Source organism: Nipponia nippon, unplaced genomic scaffold (assembly GCF_047370975.1).
Source record: "Nipponia nippon isolate SJK-2023a ecotype South Korea unplaced genomic scaffold, ASM4737097v1 scaffold_1, whole genome shotgun sequence".
Classification (NCBI taxonomy): domain Eukaryota; kingdom Metazoa; phylum Chordata; class Aves; order Pelecaniformes; family Threskiornithidae; genus Nipponia; species Nipponia nippon.
Window position 1 is genome coordinate 96,438,561 of NW_028262290.1, and position 19,479 is coordinate 96,458,039.

The 19,479-nt window shown below is 44.9% G+C and overlaps 1 protein-coding gene across 2 annotated transcripts in view; it reads right to left on the minus strand.

The window, feature by feature from the left end:
* The window catches only part of NEDD9 (neural precursor cell expressed, developmentally down-regulated 9), a 104,635-nt gene extending 99,889 nt beyond the window's left edge, over nt 1-4,746 (minus strand). Inside the window, exon 1 of one of the 2 annotated variants that reach the window (XM_087763312.1) lies at nt 4,614-4,746. The gene's annotated coding sequence lies outside the window, so the exon portion shown is untranslated. The remainder of the gene's footprint in view (nt 1-4,613) is intronic. The other variant, XM_087763305.1, reaches the window with a different exon arrangement.
* Nucleotides 4,747-19,479: the final 14,733 nt, after the last annotated feature.

Consider the following 19,479-nt stretch of genomic DNA (forward strand, 5'->3'; position numbering starts at 1 on the left):
GCGGGCCACGTCCCTAGCTGGGCTGCAAAGTGAGCTGTGTACCTGCCCAGGGGCTTAAATGACCGTAAAATCTCCTCTTCCTCCTCCTCCCTCACCTCGGATCAAAGCGTCCTGGGTTAAGACAGATGGTTTTGTGGGGCCTGGGCAAGGAGTGACAGGAGTCCTAGCTCTGTGCCACCTTTAATTTGCTGTTTAACTAGCATGGGAGCAGTATAATTTGCTACTCGTGTCTATCAACATCAAACTGTTAATGCTAGAGAAAGGAGGAAGTTTGATTTTTCAGAGGGGCTTTCTAAAGCACAGCTCCTTCTAGGAAATACATGTGGGATAGTTCATCATCAATGATGCTTCTTACCCCGCGTACTTATGCTCAAAAGAAGAGTTCAGCACAGCATTGAGGGTGTGCAGCTCACAAGATCGCTTGTCTGATACTTGAACCAGGTTGCAGGGGTCAAAACTCACCAATTATTGTGGTAGAAAATCTGCTTAGGCATTTCCTTTCCTTTTTCTTCAACAACAGTCTGTTTGGTTGCAGCTTAGAAAAAGAAGATCTGTTTTCTACCGTTTTGAATCAGAAATGTGAGTAGAAGCAATCAGTGCTATCGTTACACAAGGGTGTCTTATTTTTAGAAAGCCATACAAAAGTAATATAAAGCAAAATAAAGTCCTGCTGAGGTGTCCCGCGTGAGACATTTAGAGATGCTGTATTGGCAAACAAGACTTCATCTACTCAGATAGAAATGGCGCTGGTGGAACAAACCATTACTCGGAGGGAGGTGAAGTGTTAGTGAAAGCGGATTTGTTTCCTTGTGGCTTGGGGACAAAGTGGGGGATAGGGATGTGGGTGCCTCATGGCCACCTGCTCCCCTATGGCCAAGTTCCTGCACCAGGCCATCATGTGTCTCAACACATCATGTGAAACTTGTGAAGAAATGACAAGCTGGTGCCCAGCTAGCCAAGGCAGCCTCCTTCAACCTATGAATCATGGTAACAGAGGTCATTTCTTGCAGTTCAGATGATTTTATAAAATAAGATTCCTTTTCCCTTCCTTAATTCTTTCCATGACCACATGAACAAATATCCTCTCCTCAGATGTTTTAGTCCCTAGTACTCCTTGCCACTCTCTAGAAGAGCCCTTTGGTACCTCTCTAGTAGCAGGCAACCAGCAGGAGGAACCCAGCAGGTTTAGAAGCTACCTTAGAGAAGGAGAAAATGTCGCAGAGCTTAGACCAGCTCTGGTTTAAGCATCCCTAAAAGCCACAAAATCCTTTGGAGCTTTCCTTGCTCATGCTGAATGCATGGATATTGCAGTCATTTCCATAACAACAAGTAAGGTCCAGAAACTGAGATTAGGCCTTCTATGAAAGATAAGTAGAAGATGCAGCAACGGGTAGTTGTTTGGATGCCCATTTGGGCAGGGAGCCCAGTGCAGTTCAGGCACAGGACAGGAGGATGTTGATCAGTCATTAGGCAGAGGGAAGAACAGGAATATGCATGTGTGTGATCCCTGGTTGCTCCTTACTGCAGGGAAGATGCCTATGCAGTACCTTGAGAGTCTCTCCAACAAGTATACAGGGTAGAACAATTATGGGGCATGTTGCGCTTACAGCTTTTTTTTCTGGCCTGCCATGTAGACGCAACCACTGAGTTTTAAATCAGAGGGAATGCAAAGATTAATTGAAAATCATTAATTTTTGCCCTATGATATACTGGTCTGCCTAAATCTTCTGGGAATCTGTTTGTTTAGATCTCTTTTTTTAATGCTGACAGAGGAGAACTGTTGATTTGGTCTAAGATGGGATGTCAGAGGGTCTGAGCACAGCCGACTACATGCTTCAAACCAAGTAATGGCATATATTATATCATTTGGTATACCACTTACAGGCAGAGAACAGTCTCTGCTTTTCAGGCCGTTCCCCAGACACTGTTGGGAGTGTTTTGAGTATGTGGTATTCACGATATACTCTTCGGTTAGTATTTGAGTCATCAAATTGTTTTTCCACTAAGTGGCAAGAACAATAGTTTCCAGTTTTGATTCTTGAAAGTACAACTTTAAAATTTCTTTAAAATGCCAATATTTACATAAAATAAGATGCCTCCGATAAAATGTCTGTCACTAAGCTTTTATGGTAGAGCACTCAGAGAATGCTTTGCTGTGAAAGAGCAAATTTAGGTGAGAGAAAGCTAATAAAAATTATTTTGTTTTAAAAAAAACAACCTGTAACCTACAATCAAAGATATTCTGAGTAGTTATGGCATAATCTTAACTATCATTATCAATTAGCCCACCTTGATTACTGGGGGCAAGCTCTCCAGGAGCAGAGAAAGCCTATAAGTTTGGACTTAGGAGGACAGGCTAGATACATAGTTTAGTGCTTTAGGGGGTGCTGGTGCAGCAATCAGTTACATTTTTCTGTAATAGCCCCTTCAAGTTTGTGCTTCTCTGTAGGAAACCATGCAGATCAAAATGCAGGGTGTAGTGCTAAGGAGAAAATTAATTTTTGGGGAAAGGGTAGACAGGACAACTGGCAGAAGGAGTTCATGGGTACTGTTGAGAGGGTGACGGAGAACACCGTACCTTCCCCAAACTACTTCACCCTTCCTCATCCCCATTCCCACATTGAAACACCAGATTCCTCCTTCCCTGTTTGCATTTCTCTCACCTACTCTGTCACAGGCCTGAATTTCAAATGCTCCTGCTGCAAGGCCTTGTGTCTCACCAACCTTCAAAGTTTGGTCCCAGCGTGTTCATTTATCTCTGCTATCAGGTGCAGGCTAGCCCTCTAAGCCACAGTGGGCCTGTGGCTCTGAAGGAGAGTCAAAGCCCTTTCCAAGAGGCAGCGTGGCTTGTCTGATGAAACACAAGTTGCTATTATCAGCCTTGTTTTGTTTTCCTGAGAAGTAGACAAAAAATTTCATGTTCCAGACGCTTAGCCTCAGCACAACACTCCCATGCCCATCCTTGGTCAAGCTTTGCCTACTGTTTATATGATGCTTTTACCAGCATAGATTACTTTTTTAACTGACCCTGTGAAGCAACGTTCCTTCACAGAAAGCCTCAGCACTGAGCTGGATTTTCTCTCTCTTATTTCCTGGCTTAGAGAGGGCTGTCGTGTCTGCAGCTGGTAGATACGGACTTCAGCAACCTACAGTGAGGTTGCTGAGAGTTGCTTTTAGTGAGGTTTGGCCACTACACAGGTCTCTCCAGCCTTTCCTTGTCCTCCTGGCTGCATATGGTCAGGTCTCAAAAAGAGAGGTACAAGGGAACTGTTCAGTGCAGTAGAAGCAATAGTCCCTCTTTAAAAATTCTCAGGGTGTTACAAATTACTTAGCTGAATTTACTCTACAAGTGTTTCATCCAAGCATAGGAAATGATTCCTTCAAATAGGCTAAAAGAGGACAGAACAATTCATTTTCTGCTTACAATACTCAATGTGACCCAAATCATATCCTACCGTCATATCCTATCACACCCTGTATGGCGTATCTCAAAGAGGCTGGACTGCCTGGTGCAGGTCACCATGTAATATTTCCTGAGTATTCGTACTTGGTCTCTGTACAATCACAGAGCAGTTGTGAACAGCTGCAGAAAGTGAAAGAGAGGGCGTGTACCGCTGACACAGCTTGGTAGTCGTTATTCAAATAATGTTCGCAGATGCTTTTTTTTCCCCGATATTTTTTGCTTCTTAAATGCCACTAGCATTAGAAAACACCTTGCCCAACACCACAGACTAGCAAAGCAGCAACCATGTAATGTTTCTCAGTCACTATGAGTTGCCTAAATAAAGCAAAAAAATTGCGTTTAAAATTCAACCACGTCAAAATCTACAGGCTAGAAAGCCTAGGAATGAATAGGAATGACACAGGCACACCTATGGTGAAATCTGCACTTGGAAAGAATGATCTCTTTTGTCTTTAAAACTCTATTTTAAAATTATCTTCGAGCTTTCTCACATCGTAAACCTCTGTTTACAGAACTACCAGTATGTCCTGATGCATCCAAGACTGACTGAAGCAGATTTTACTGTATATTCAACACTAAAAAGGAAATGAGAAACTTCCTGTTCGATAAGTATAATGATATAATTAAGAGCTGACGATCTGTTTAGTAATGCATAGCTTAGAGTAAGGATGGGCTTTCTCCAGAAGAGTTTGTAATGTGTTTCCTTTCGGCAGACAGCAGGTGCGTGGGTTTTGGCCCCTTCTTGAACAGGAGTGGCAACTCTGCGAATAAGCTCGCTGCTGCCAGCCAGCTTCCTGATTTGCCTTGGGAAATGAGGCAGGACGCCTCTGATTTCTCATGAAACGCATCTTCATTAAAGAACTTACCAGCACCCAAATAGTCAGAAGAGGTAAATTGCAATGGTCAGTCATCACCCAGAAAATATTATTTCAACAAAAAAAGCCCGTGAGAGTGAAATAGCAAATAATTTCTCCTTTAACAACCAGAGTTCAAATTAATCAGTAGGATTGTTCAAAAAGTCAAGAAGGTCGCTGCATATCTAAATGAAGAGGGACCAGACTGTTGCTAGACTTGCAGGTTCAGGCTCAGCTATTAGAGAGCAGCACCTCTCCAAAACACCAGCGGAGGGGTTTTGCGGGGCGGCACTTACCTTGCCAGGGACGCTGCTCCTAATGCCCTCTGCCAGTCCTTCTTGTTGGCTTTCTTGTGTCCTCTGTAAGGTTAACGTCTGCCCATTGAGTTGTTAGGGAAGGCTTGGTTGTAGGAGTACATTTTTACTGTCTCCTCTCTTTCTTGTAAAAGAGAGAAACCACAAATGTTTTTCTTCCGGTTTTAGTCATTTCCTCTCTGCTTGGCAAACTCTGTTTTTTGACAGGATCTCTCAGATATTCAGGCTGAGTGCTCCTTGAATAAGAGAGCCCATGGGGAGAGCTCAGTGGTTGTCTGTGGCTGTCTTTTAGGCACCAGATTCAGGGGAGCTATCCTGAGTAATCATTTCATTCTATTACGATGATTTACTTGGCAGTCCCAGTTCCTGAGGATATTTTGAACCTTGCTTCGGTGCTAAAAAAGAGCTTTGTAGCTCTGGAAAGCCAGATCGCGGGCTTTGAGCTTTCCACACTGCAGCCCGGCAGTGCTGTGCGTGGTGAGACAGCTGCTGGCTCCCACAGCTGAGCACCTCCATGGATTATGGTCATGGGCAATAAGAAGTGCCTCGGTGCTTCAGGACCCTCGCTCTTGTTATCACAAATGATTAAGAAATCAAGAACCTGAGTTGCTTTAAAAAAATGGAGGTGAGGGATGCTGGGTTGCTGCAGATGGAGGTTTCTTTCCCATGCAGTTAGGGATCGGGAGTGATGGGGGTTTAGTGTGCACCCCTTCATCGGTGTGGAGCTGGGACAAGGCCTGGCCATTCATCTAAACCCACAGAGGGGGAAAGTACAATAAGGTGAACAACCCCCTTTCTTCAATGGCAAAATTCCCATCGGTCATAAAGCAAAGAACATCTAATGGAGGAGGGAGCATGAGGGAAGCTCCTGTGTCCTCCAAGACATCGCTGGAGATGTTTTGGTTGTCCTGACCACAGGTGCTGGTAATTTCTAGAGGAACAACAGATGTAGTACAATGCTGCTGGTAGGCTTTTCAGAGGCTGTTTGCAGGGCCTGAAGGTAACAAGCTGTCAAGCAGAGTACAAAATGTAAATTTATTAATTTCTGTTTGCTCCACAACCACAAAGAACCCTCTCAATCTGTCCCCAGGTCTGTTCTGCTCCGAAAGGGATATATGCAACCAAAGCTGACTGATCAATCACCTTACGAAGCAAGCACTGTTTGCATTTTTATCTTTATCTAAACTGCCTGTTTGTTAGTCCTAGCTTTTTCCGCCAGTAACACATTTTTTACATTGTCAAATATTTCCGATCTCCAGACTAATCAGTGGCTCACCTACATAAAAACGGTTGTTAAATGGCTTGTGGAACATTTTGGCAAAGACTGGTCTTTGCATCTGAGATAGGAGGACCCAGACCAAGCTCTGAGCTGACTAATAGCCAGCAGCCAGTCATGCTGGTCTCCTTCCTGAAGCTGCATTTTCCTTGTGCTTCATGAGCCAAGCTGGCTCCAGGTCCTAGCTCCATGGCTGCTGGTATCTGCTAATTTATTTCGAGGTAGCAAGATCAGGACTTCAGGTTCAGGTCCACAGAAATGGATTGCCTGCCTTGCCCTGGTCCAGAGGTTATCACCTCTGCAGATGCAGCAGCCTGGCTAACATATCTGCTTCTAGGTTTCTAGGTATGACCAAGTGTAGCAAAGTGACTTGTACCAGCTTCAGCCTGGCCGTAGAGCGCATTAGCTGAGCTTTCTGGGTTGCACTCCCTGCTGCACTGGGCTGCTGCAGCTGAAGCAGGGGCAAGCACCATGTTCCAGCAACAAGGACTCCTCCAGCTTTTTCAGCTTCAGCTCCTCAGACAGTGAACCAGAGCCTGCAGGCACCTCAGTGCCTCTGTGGGCCGTGTTCGGAAAGCCTGCTTCCCGCAGAAACAAACCTTCCTTAACAAAGACAGGAATTGCAGCTATGTATTAGTGCTGTGGGTGCGTGTTACCTCCAAAAGAACAGGGCAGGTAGAAGGCAGAAAGGGTCCTCAGTCATTTGGAAACCCTAGAAAATCCAGCTAGTTAGACTACATCAGACCTGAACAGGCTGGAGTTGTTTTTCTGATGAGGTATGAGTATTATTTTCTTAACCTGCACAGTCCTCAGGGCAAACTGTGACATATTGACAAAAGATGCCTCTTACTGGTGAAAACCAGTCGTCTTTTTGTATGCATGTATGAGCCTTTTCATATTAATTTCTGCTGCACTGGGAAGATTGCTGTTTTCTGTGTCAGTGGAGAGGTGAAGCATTTGCCTGGTCCTCAAAAGTCTCATCATAGGTTTGTAAACTCTTTGCGGTAATTTCAAATAGGAATTCCCAGCTGGGATGTGGATAAATGCTCCTGGTGAAGTCAAATAATAGATATCTTACAGTAAATTCAAGGAAATGTGTCTGAAGACCCTCCTTCATCCAGAAATGAAAAGAGCTTTAGATGAAAGGGAAGAACAAAATGCTTTTGCTGCAGTGCGTTGAGCGCATCAAAATAATTTCTTGGGTTTTCCCATCTCTTTCAAGTCAAGGTCTTCATTCCCAGCTTCTCATTTTCCTCAGCTGGACAGACTGATTTTGTGTGTCCAGATTGGTGCTCCTCCTTTTCAGGTATGACAGCTGTGCATCTTGCTATTTGGAATGGACATGTAAATCAGTTTGTACTTCCACAAGTAAAATCCATTATTCTCCAAAATTTTTGGTTGAATACTAGTTCCAGGCTTACTTATCCCCAAAAGAAATTTAGCAGTCCTTCCTCATGGTCACCGAGTTGGTGAAAAACGCCAACAATGTTGCTCAAACACCAAAAGAAAACTCCTCCTTTCAGGCAGCTTCAGTGCATTTCAGACTGCATCCACATTACAAACATCAGCTACTGCCCTATTTTGGCTCACAGAACCTTCTCCTCCCAGAGAGATCCCTGGTACAAACACCAGTGAGTTCACTATTGAACGATTTGCTGTCTGTTAATTCTTTTACTCTCTTACAACCTACAGTGCTGCTTGGCAAATGTTTCCAGAGGTATTCCACCTTTAGAAGAAATCCTTTCCCTGTTCAACACTGGAGCAGCAGGTCCATTTATTCTTCTGAATAGTAGCTTGTATCCCTGCTTTAGTCATCTGTAATCATTTTCCCTAAGTCCAATGGCCATCTCTATTTTTCTAAAGGTACTTCTCTCGCCAAATCATCTTCCAACAGCCCCATGAATCTGTATGTTTATAGCCCCCTTTGAGGTAATTAGTGCCTCATCATGTTTAGACTCATCAAGTTTTGTCTGAGCTTCAGCCCCCAGAGCTGTCTATGTATCTGCGCCCCAGTTCCTCAGGAAAAGGATGTTTTACATAAATCGCTTTTACATAGTGCAGTTCTTGCACGAAACGTGACACGAAACAGACATTGCACAGAATGACACAGCAGGCTCGAGGACTTTTGCATCTTGCTCCTTTCCCATTTTCGCTGTCTCTGGCACGTGGCCATCATGGCAGGCAGTCCTGTTTAGCCCTGCGTTCCTCTGAGCCAGGGTCTGCAGACCCTGAGCTGCTCCTGGACCTCTTTTTAGCTAATTAAGCTTACCAAAGCAAGCCTCTGGTTGTGGCTCATTTGTATCTTTTGTTTTTTTTTTTTTTTCCTCCAGGAGTTGCTTTTGGTGTACATTCGCCTGCGATGAAGCTTGCAAGCAGGACAAATACTCAGGGAGAGGTGGATGTGCCACCCCAGTGTAAGCTGGGGGTTCACAAAGGTGGCATAGCTGGTTAAGGCAGTGGACTGAAAGCAAAAAGCCTTGAGGCTCTTTTCCCAGCTCTGCCATAGAGTACGGTCTCTGATAAGATATGCTGGCACCCTGTTAATACCTTCTTTCTTCTCTTCTGCTTGGCAATATCAATTGCAGAGTCCCTTTGCATCAGGGTTGATTTTTGGCTTATATCTTTCTCAGCACCATTAGAAACTGTTGCCTTTCCCCCTGGCCTGTACGTTAGATAGATACATTTAAAGTGATCCCCAATGCAAACGTTGAATAATGGCAGCAATAAAGAAGGAACTAAAGAGAGACTTGGTCCTAAGAAACACAAATTACACTTCATGGGTATCTGCATTTGCACCAGTGTGCATCAGTGAGCTCTTGGGGACAGCTTCCTTTGGTTTTCCTGGAAAACTTTTGTTTCAGACAGATGTGTGTTTCAGGGGTTTGGGTCTGACCCCACCAAACACTCCAAAAAGCCCTTTCCTTTTTTTATTGGAACAAAAATCTACATTAAGAGAGTCCCAAATGTAGAGATATTGCAACCAGGTACAAACTGTCTGCCTTGGGTCTCCCTCTCATTTCCATGCACTGAGTTCATTTCTTTGCTGAGGGAATGAAGCTGTCTTGAAGCATCAGCAGATACCAAAAAGTAAAACCATCCACTGAGTTTCAACTGGGCTCATGTCAAAATTCTGTGAAATAATAAGTCTCACTGGGCTTCCAAGTGAAGACATAATAATTGCTCCAAATTGTGCTCAGGGTGTTAGAGATTTGCTGGAAGATTCATGGCCTAGAAGGAGCCTTTTACAGTAAATCTGGTCCCCTATCTGGCTTGACATTGCAGCCTGAAAATGGGTACAATTTAAAGCGTTTTGTGTCTCGCCAGGAAGGCTGTAGCACAAAGCACTTGATATGTTTTTCACCCAGTGGAAACAGAATAGCTCAGACTTTTGTTGGTTTGGATGCGGACTAAAGTGGTGGCTCTGAGAGAAAAGACAACAGTGGCTTCTGGGTTTTTTTTACAAAACTGAAAATACATGTCCAAGGGGCGCATTCTGGGCATGGTCTAAGCAGTTGTGTTGAATGACACGCTGCTGGGTTATGAGAGGGTAAGCAGAGCGCTTTCTGATGGATCTCGGTGCCAGGGTGAATTAAACACAGGAGCAGTTTGCATGAAACAGTGCAAACGGTGCAGAGCCGTCTCAGCTCGATGGGGCTGCTGCTGTGCTTAGCAAATGAGACGGGGCTGGGACCAGTGGGGAGAGAAAGTATAGCACAAGCCAAGCCATTGCAACTGGCCTGACAGATCCATTTCGGTTATGCTCAGGGTCCTGATTCACCTCCCGCTTTGGGGTGCTTGAAGCCGAAAGAAATAATAGAAGTAAGTTACTGCAAAATGGGAGACTGGGATCAGCTTCATAATTTACAGTCAGCTGCACTTTAAATTCCTTTTTTACTGCTTTCTAACTGAAAGCTGCTGGGGCATGACTTTCTCCCAGGGCAGTAAAATTTCTCTGGGATACTTTGTTTATCTGTGCTAAGGTTAGATTGCTCAACACGCACTTAAGCAAAAAACGTAAAACCCAAGGACTATCTTTAGCTACTGCAAAATGTTTTCCCTAAACTAATGAAGTACGTAACTGGCATTGCTTGAGCAAGGTTTATTATATTGTTTCAGTATTTTTTAGTGTAGTAAGAAGAGGGCAGAGCAGTAGAGAATATCTGGGAGTAAAGCACTTGTCCTTTTTCTCGGCCCTAGGAAAAGCAGCCAAGGCTGTCCCTGAGGCAGTAGCAAACCTGACCCCACAGATGACTGAGCGCAGAGGCTGACGTGTGTACGTTGTTCTGAGGAGGCAGGGGTGAGCGGGGGGGTGGGAGCCCTGCTCTGGGGGAAGCATCCGATGGCAGCGTGCATGGAAGAGAAAATGGGAAAAACGTAGATGTGGCACGCATTAAGGTCTGTGGGTTGTTGACAACTGGGAATTGCTCCACAGCAAAGATTTGTTTTGGGTGGAATATCCTACATCCCTCCAGAGCTGCATTTCTGGGCCAAGGCTGGCGTAGGGGGTGAGGGGAGCTTTAGAGGAAGGAACTGGTGGGGCAGCCTGAACGTGACTTGCGCAATCTCCATGCTCGGTTCTCGTACACAGGGAAAGGAAAGATGTGAGTACGCTAGTCGTGTACTAGTTGATCACAAGATCACCCTGAGTCACTAGCATGACCTGCCCTTAAAGAAAGGCAAATGTGATCTCAACGTGAATTGCCAGGAGGGGCATAGAAATATCAATGCTATTTTGGACAGCATCAAGATGTCATCTAGAAGTCTAGTCACCTACTTCCAAGAAAAATCAATTCATACTGGGACAGATGCAGAGACTGTCATTAGATTCATTAAATAAATGATTAGGGGTTGTTTTGTTTATTTTTTTTTTGTTAGGGAAAGGTATTAAAAAGCCTGCTGGTTTGTTTATATTAGCAAAACAAAAGCTTCAAGGGGCTACAATTGTTGTCCATAGGTATTTCAGCAAATACACACCAGAAAAAGGAGAGAGCTGTTTAAGCTAAAGGAGACCTCTGACACAAGAACAAATGAACCTAAAGTGTTCATGCCAGCCCTGAAAGGAGACCTCTGCCCTTGGCAGAAGCAAGAAGGGAGTATTCGTGTGATAAAAACAAACCTCATTTGAAGGTGCAGATGGAAAGGCATTGTATGACCTGGGTCAGGGAAGTCCTTTCCAATCTTATGTCCCCAGTTGTAGCAGGCTTTACAATATCTGGTGGTGAGAACAGAAACTTAGCTGGTGGGCAGTTTAACATGGGTGGTATTGGAGATTGTCCGTCATGTTTGTGGTGCCTTGTGCTTGCACAGTTTTGGGCTCCTGTGCATAGAGCTGAGTGACATTGTTCTGACTTACCTTTGCTTTGGGTTTATTTGGACAAGGGTCAAAGTCTGCATCGAGACTGAGCTGTTGGTTCATATGGAGATCAGCTGTGAAGAAAGGGAGAACTTCTGTGAAGGGCTGAAGTATGTGCAAGGGCACTTGCAGCAGTTCTGTGGGTTGTGTGTCTTGTTCGTCTTTGCTGTTCATTACCCCTCTGTTTAAAATTAATGGGAGTTGTATGTGTCTTGTAAATGAACGTATAGGATCATTTCCAAAGTCTCTATCCATTTATTTCTCTCCTAAGTAGAAACTAATGAGATCTGCAGAAATTGTTCATTGTAAATAAACTCCTTGACAAATATTTGAATGTTTTTGTTTAATAAGTTAGTTGTAAATATTGTTGTCGTAGTTCAGTTGTTACCAGAAATAACTCAGTCCTGGAATTCACTCCCTGATAATATGTTACATCTTCCTGGAATAACTACATTCCAGAGGTCACATTCTGCAAATAGCTTTCCTAACTTAAATTACTAGCCAAACAGTCTGAAGGGTCCTATATGACTGCTATTGCGAAACCCATCTTTCCTGGTAGCCATCTGCATTTAATCACTTTCAGGAAAAAAGTTACGTGCAGTGCTTTTGGACCCATGCTTTTCTTTTGAGAGTGCATACCTGCAAGTATCTTCATTATTCACATTTTGTGGTCCCGTGAAGGATGTTCATACTTCCCGTTCCCAAAAAACACAATGGGGTACTGCTAATAATGACCATTCTTCACCGTCAAGTTATACTTTGGCAGTAGCTTCAGTATTATTGCTATGGTGCTATAAAGAAATGAGGAATATGCATTTGGGCTTTGTTTAGAACAGAGCACTGCAGTTTTCACATATGTTCTTGCGTCTGTAATTTAAGAACTTCCAGGCTAGGTGAAAGTTAGAAATCAACTGAGAGTCTGGAAAAGGCACGGCTAACAAAAGGAACAGTTACTCCTTAAAACAAACTGAAGTTATTACTGTCCTTGGGGCAGGACTCAGTTGATAGGGAGAAGGATGAGGGGGAAAGAAGAGATGGATGGGGGAGCACAGATGGAGCGATGTTCTTCAGGAGGCATATCTGAATTTCAGAGAACAATTTCACCTTAGCTCTGCAGCGTGAAAGACATTAAACTTGCTAATAGAAAACTTCACAGGACTGAGGACCAAACGCCCTTTCTCAGTTATGCCAGCTAATTCCTGCAGCTCTCTGCAGTTGGTGAGGAAACTGGAAGGTAGGGCTTTGGCACAGGGGCGAACGGGGCATCAAGGAAAAGCATTGAGCGGAGTCGGGCATCACTAGTGGAAAAATACAGGAAATTCTTCCTGCAGTCTCCAGGGAAAAAGACTTATTTCAGGATCAGAAGAAAGCAATTATCTCTATTTTCTTCCAGGTAACACCAGCCCCCCCCCCCCCCCCCAGTTCCACAATTGTATATCTTCCTTCTTCGAAGTATAATTTATCATGAATGTACAAGCAGAAGAAAGGCTGGTTCTGAACAGCCTACATAACTTTTTTTCCCTGCTGTAAAACAGTGGTATGATCCTGACCATTTGATGAGAAAATAGGAAGGTGGAGGGTTCCTCTAGAACAGACACTACTTTTTTAAACATTTTGCATGGAAAACACTGAGTTTGGCAGCATATCAAAGCCCGCAGTATTTTGGCTGAACTTTTTTGAGTTCGGGAGCATTTGGGTTTGGTTGGTTTTTTTTCCCAAATGGTAACATTTTACTCTCTATTAGATGTACATGATGGATAATTTCATTTAACCAAAACCCTGCTTTTTCCATAACCATTTGCAGTGGAAAAAAGTTTTGTTTCAGCTCAAAGAGCAGGCGATGGGCCGCACAGCAGGAGAACCAGGTACCTAACGCAACCTCAGTCCCAGCGGCAGGGCTTACAGGGGGATATGTTTTCCTCACAAGCTTTTATAACCTCGGCAGTGTTTCTAACAGCAAGCAAGTAGCTACCAGGACTCAAACAGCTCTCTGATGACTGTCATGTTCCTGAGGCTCTGCTTGGCTGCGGCACGGCTTTATATAGCATTTTATTCCTTAATAGCTACAGGGATCGACCACATGGAACAGCGTCGTCGGAGCCGGCACTGCGCTGGCTCTGAGGCTGTGAGGCCCCCTAATTTCTCCTGTTACATCCCGAGGTTGCTCTCTTTGGAAAGCCCAGGCCTGCCCTGCCGAGCTCAGTGGGATCGGTTACAGGGCAGCTGCTGCCAAACAGCTTCATAGGGCTGCTTAGGAAATAGTCTCTGAACCGGCGAGGCTCAGCTTTTCTAGCAGAGGAGCAGTGAGGGGCCAGCGCTGGACCGTACCCCAAGGGAAGGCACGATGGACTGAGGCATAAGGAGAAGTTTCTTGGTTGTAAGCTGAGGTTTATATCGAGCATCAGTATTGCAGGGCAATACACATCAGGCTCTCGGTACACCCTGGGGGGCAGTCAGGAGTTAAACCTCCAAGCGGTGGGTGTCCTCAGGATCCCATTTACAAGGGTCTCGGGCATCTGTCTCCACCTGATGAGGGACAGCTGGCTGAAACACAAAGCCACGGCTTGGTGTGAGGAAGGGTTTTCTACTCAGTGGGCCAGCAACCATCTGACGAGCGGGCATCATGCTTTTCCCTCCCATAATCACTGCACAGACGTGCAGCGATGGAAAGCACTGCTAAACCTACGGAGGCCCTGGACCGCCTAATGCCATAGTTTGTTGTTGCAAGACTGTGTGGAGCAGTCACTCATCAGTACGTACTTGATCCCCACCAGGGAGGGACACACAGTGACATTTGGATGTGATGGGTGGGCCAGGCCCTGCTAAGTCAGCCAGAACCTGCAGTACAGGGTTTATCCTGATTTCATGCTCTTATGGTGACTTTGTACTGATGGCAAGGTCTGCTCTGGCATGAATCTTGCCCGTGCAAGAGTAACCATTGACACTTCTTAACCAACTTGAGCCAGCAGAACGAATTTATATCAGATCAGCTTTTGCATCACATGGTCACGTGGTTTCACATATGGGACTAGCAGTATCTGAATGCACTGTTTCTCCTAAACTATGCCCTGCCTGAAAAAAGGCAGCCCTGCTGATCACCTGCACTTGCAGAAAGGATGGAGAGGAGAAGGGAGAGAACGAGAGGATGAGTTTGCCTGCTGGGGATTCACATGCCGTGGTCCTAGGAGAGAGTTAACCCTGGAGCTCAGCTCTCGCTCCCTACAGGGCTCCGCTTTACTTGCAGAGGGGCTAAGTAACCCCTGGATGGAAGTGTGTCCGTAAAGGATGGGGGATGAGGGCAGTGGGAGCTTTTATTTAAGGAACCTTTCCAGAAAAAGCTGCCAGTGAGATTATTCCTTCACTGTTCAATAACATACATAGCAAGAGAGAGGGAGTACGATATTCTCCAGATTAGGGAAGAGGACTTTCTGTGTTTTGAACTGTTTCAGAGGAGCCTCTCACAAAGACTTCAGAACAAAACTAAAAATAGCTTACTCCATTAATACCAAGGAAACACTTTTTTTTGCCAAGAAACTGCAATCCTATTTTTTATGCCCACTGATTTTAGAAAGCAGACTTATAAGTCCCTTTGTGTTGGGCCTCTTTCTGAGTAAAGAGCATTAGGAAGATCAAGGTTGCTTTGTACTTTGTTTGAAGAGCTATCAAATAGCAGCAGTATCAGATAATGTGGATTATCATCTTATAGCTCTCTACAGTTTTATGCATTTTAATTACTTGCACAGAAACAGTTCTGTGGGACATCTGAGGCTTAGAAACAGACACTAATTAAACAAGCAAAGTGTGCCGAGATCTCTGTTTTCCTGAACTGTATCAATAACAAAATTCTTTAACAGGTCAACACAAACTTCCTCCTCTCATCTGAGCTGCGGGTACTGAACAGTGTAATGTTTTCATAATCATCTGATTTACGTAACGGCAGATAAACTCAAAACACAGAAAGAAACTGGGCTAGGAAATCCACCGTGGCCATTCCAGTAGCTTTCCAGAATCCCTGACAAACCTAACGTCAAATCCCCAGCTGCAGCTTTACACGAAGAAACCCCGTTTGTCCCTGTGGATCGATGTTGTTACATAAAAACGTTATTAAATCATAGGTAGAAAGGGTGATCTGTTCAGGGCAGCGTAGAAACATATCCAAGCTCAGCCTGGTCCCGCTTTGTCTTCTTTCCAGTAGGTAGGTGCTGGGAGGAGAATTGGTGAAAGCTGAGCATACCTTAGAGGCTTGAAGATCATTGACTACTTGCGTAAAGTCATCAGGAAGCCTAACAGTTGACCCTGGAGGGGTGGAAAAGAGACACTAAATCATGATCAAGAATATGTCGAGATTATAGGAATATGGGTGAAAGGTTGGCAGTTTCTTCCAGCAGCCTTGTTCTTCTGTCAAAATGGTGATATTTTAGCTCCCGTCTGGACTGCTGGCTCTGGGCTGGTGAACCGGGTTGTTTTTATCGGTCATTTTCAGTTGAATTGCTAGCTGCACACTGACTGTAGAAACCTAAGCGCTAAATACAGTTGCTGAACCCTCGGCATCCCTTGTCTTGTTCGTTCCCTTCCTTAACAGAGCCCAGTCCTTGGGGTCAGTTGCACGCTATTGCAATGGGTATTTAACAATACTTGACATGACACGGAATACTGCAATATTTCCAGGAAGAGAGCTCTCCGAGGCAGGCAGTTTCCAGTGTGCACGTGTGTGCCTGTATTTGTGTGCGTGCTGGCTATACTGTTCTCCGAAGCAAGGAGATAAGAATGGGATTATCCCGTATCTGCCAGCTACAGGCATCTCGGACCTTTCCCTGAAGCATCTGGTGCTGGCTAGCATCAGAGGCAGGATATTGACCCTTGTGTCTAAGCAAGTCTGGCAATTCCCATATTTCCCGGCACTGGACAGAAACAGACTGTTTTCTAATAGAGGGTGGCTCGTATTTCTTGTTGATGCTGACAGTCAAATGCCGCTTTCACATTCTCTCTTACTCCTAATACACAACCTCAGGCTGAAGGTCAAAGGGTAGATCCTGGATGTTCCCATGCAAGGAAAATCAGTTTAGATTCACAAAAGACAGAGCAGTCAGTGCAGAAGGTCATGGCATGGTCTCAGTTGCTCTTTGAGTTTAGAAATTTGAATGGGGAGGAAGGAGGGGGATGAACAAGGATGAATTGATGGAGCAGGGCTGCTTGTGGACTGGCAGAACAAGAGCATGAGAAGAGGCACGAGCAGAAGGGCCATCTTCAGTAGAGATTGATTCATCCCACTGTACTAGGACCTGGACTATCCCAAAATCTCATCCATAGTTGTACTTTGGCCTCAGTTTGTCCCATTGTGAAGTGGGATGTCCACCAAGTTTGGATTTCAGATCTGACCAGAGACTTTTTATTTTATGGAGAAGTTTGATACCGGATAGTTTGCTTTGAATCGTGCAAGGGACTCGGAGAAACAGAGAATGACCTGATTCCTTGCACAAGGATGAATAGAGATGCTTTTGAGCTTAAAACACTGCTTTCCTGGTGTAGCAGGAAAATCTCCTTGGCCTGTAACGGGCAATTTGACCCCTTCGGAAACAGAGCTGAGAAACACTCTCCAAGGGGGTTTTGGGGGATTCTTTGCCTTATAAAGATGCTCATTTTCCCCAAAAAGCCATTAGTAAGAGTCAATGCTTTTCGGAGGGGCCAGGGCAAAAGACTTTGAATGAAAGGCAATGGGGAAAGCAAGTCTCAGGGCAGTAAGGCAGTGCACGTCTCCCCCCAGCACACAGTGTGTGGAGGAGGTATCGGTCCTCTCCACCTCCGCCCCTGGCTTGCCTTTCTGCTTTCAGGCTGGTAAGTGCATCAAACGGAGCCGCACTCCATAGGCCTCACCAGGAAGTGCTTATAGCTTGTATGAGGGACACTGGCAAACTCAAGCTGCTCGATATTGCATCATGTTTAAGCTAAGTTTCACAAAGGGAGACAGACTATTGCTTCTCTGAGAAGCTAACGTCGTCATTTGGTAAAAGAGCACCCGACGAGTGAATTCTCCCTTCGGCCTCGTTACGTTTTTGAGCAATGCTCAGAAATGACACCATGCACGGCTTCAGATTTAAGCACCAAGATCCCTACAAACGTAGACTGTTTTGCAGCTTTCATGTATACAACAGAGCAAGACAGCTCCCCAAGGGCCAGACTGGTGCTGCTGTTTTCATCTGGAGACAGATTTCTGCTGCAGGGTCTAATGCCCCGTTGAATTCAGCGGGGTTACTTCAGAAGTAGAATATGAATCAGGATCTTAGTTTGTCATTTGGCATTTAGTTCATATTTGGTGTTGCTATAAATAGGTCATTTGGCTGCAATTCTTATTTCCAGATTTATTTATTTTTTTTAACCCCAGCTACGCTTTTTTAGACCAAGAGTGTGTGACGAGTCTCAAAATTTCAGACTTGGAATTGGAAAGGGCAGATGACTGTGGCATGGCTCACTCCTGTCCCAGGCTGCTCGCTGCCTTCCCACTGCGGGCAGAAAAGGGCCAAATGATCAGTCTTGGCGCAGTCACCCAGGGTTGTTTGGAGTTCCTAGGAATTTAACCCTATGACTTTGACCTTTGACCGGAACACCTAATTATTTCCAGCTCTCCAGCCAGGTCATAAACTGGCCCTTTAGAAAAGTTTCCTGCATTCCGTAAAAAAGAGCTCTTGGCTCCTGTCATAGCAGAGTTTACATTCTTTGAATGGAGGGGCTTCTTGAATCGGCAGGATACAATGGTTGGGTTAAAGAGTTCAGCATTTGGTTTTGTTTTTAATGGTAGATGAAGCCGTGTTCCAAAATGCCATCCTGTGTCCAGATTTTGTATCTCCCAAATTTTCCTTTCGGTTTTTGTTTCCCCAGATTCTGAAATTTGAGATTGTTCCATTATAAAAACAGAATTTGTCTACAAAATCAGAATAAAAACTATTCCACTCTTTTCTTATGTTCAGGGTCATGCTCGGATAATAATCAATATTTTATTCATCCAAATACCCAGCAGTGACTGCCTTGTGCTCCTGAACCTTTAAGTTTTAGCAACAGCTTATGAGTGTATCTCTTCCTTTGGCTCCAGTTTCTGTATGAGGCAAAAGAAACTTCTCTTTTCACCTTTTTCTGTAACGGTCTCCATGCATTCCAGTTTGTCAGGGGGACATTTCTCCTTCAGTCAAAAAATAAATGCAAAATGTTAGTTATGCCAGACTATCCAATAAATTGGACGGCGAGACCCCAGCTGCAGCACATCATGTCTTAATGAAGAAGTATTTCATCCCACGCTTTCTCTGATTTAGGTAAACACACAGACCTAAACAACCACAACACCAGGGAGTAAAGAGACTCTGCCTGGCAGCCTTGCAAGGCTCCTGCTTTTTAGCAGCCCAAAGATGGGCGGGTGGGTTGCGTGCTGACCTCCATGCGCACGTCACTCCTGGTAAGGAGCTATTGAAACCATCAAAGCCTCACTTAAATGACAGTAAGGTTTAACGGAGAGTGTAATTCTGCCTCCCCGCTTAACAGCTTTACCAGTAAGTTGCTGCTTTTTTCCTTACATGGGGATGTGGTTGGTGGGGACATTCTTTTCAAATGAAAAGGCGGCTCTCGGTACCAAAAACCACTTGCCCACATTTCTAGCGTGATGCACTGTAAGGCAGCAAAACAGAGCTGAAAAACAAACTTCTACTGAAACACCTTATTTTTAGATTGATTTCCCAGCTTTTGCAGCCCCAGGCTCTGCCTGCTGGATCTGAGGCAGAGCCTGGTGCTGCCGAGGGCACAGCAGCTAGAGCTGGCCTGAGGCAGGCGGCTTAGGTCCAAATCTGCATTTGCATCAGCCCAGGTGTGCAGCCTGGGGTGGGACGGGGGTGAGGAATGGCTTGGAACGCCTGCACCCCGTGAATCTTCAGCCAAGCCTGAGCTGCAACCAGAAGCCCCCTTGGTGCCCCCATGCCTTCACCTCCGAGTTTGGGGTCGTTGAGATGCCACAACCAGCTGCAGGAGCATCACGCTGTTGAAGCCTGTGAGATGTCAGTGAGGAAAGAAATGAGCAGCACCCCTTCCTTGCCTCATTGCGGGGAGGGGGAAATGGAAATGCGCACATTAAAGACCACCAGCAGTAGCAGTGATTGCATTTCTAGGTCTGCAGAGAATGAAATAATTTAGACAGTGACGTTATTAAACTTGTCTCGGAGAACAAAAAGCAGCTGTAA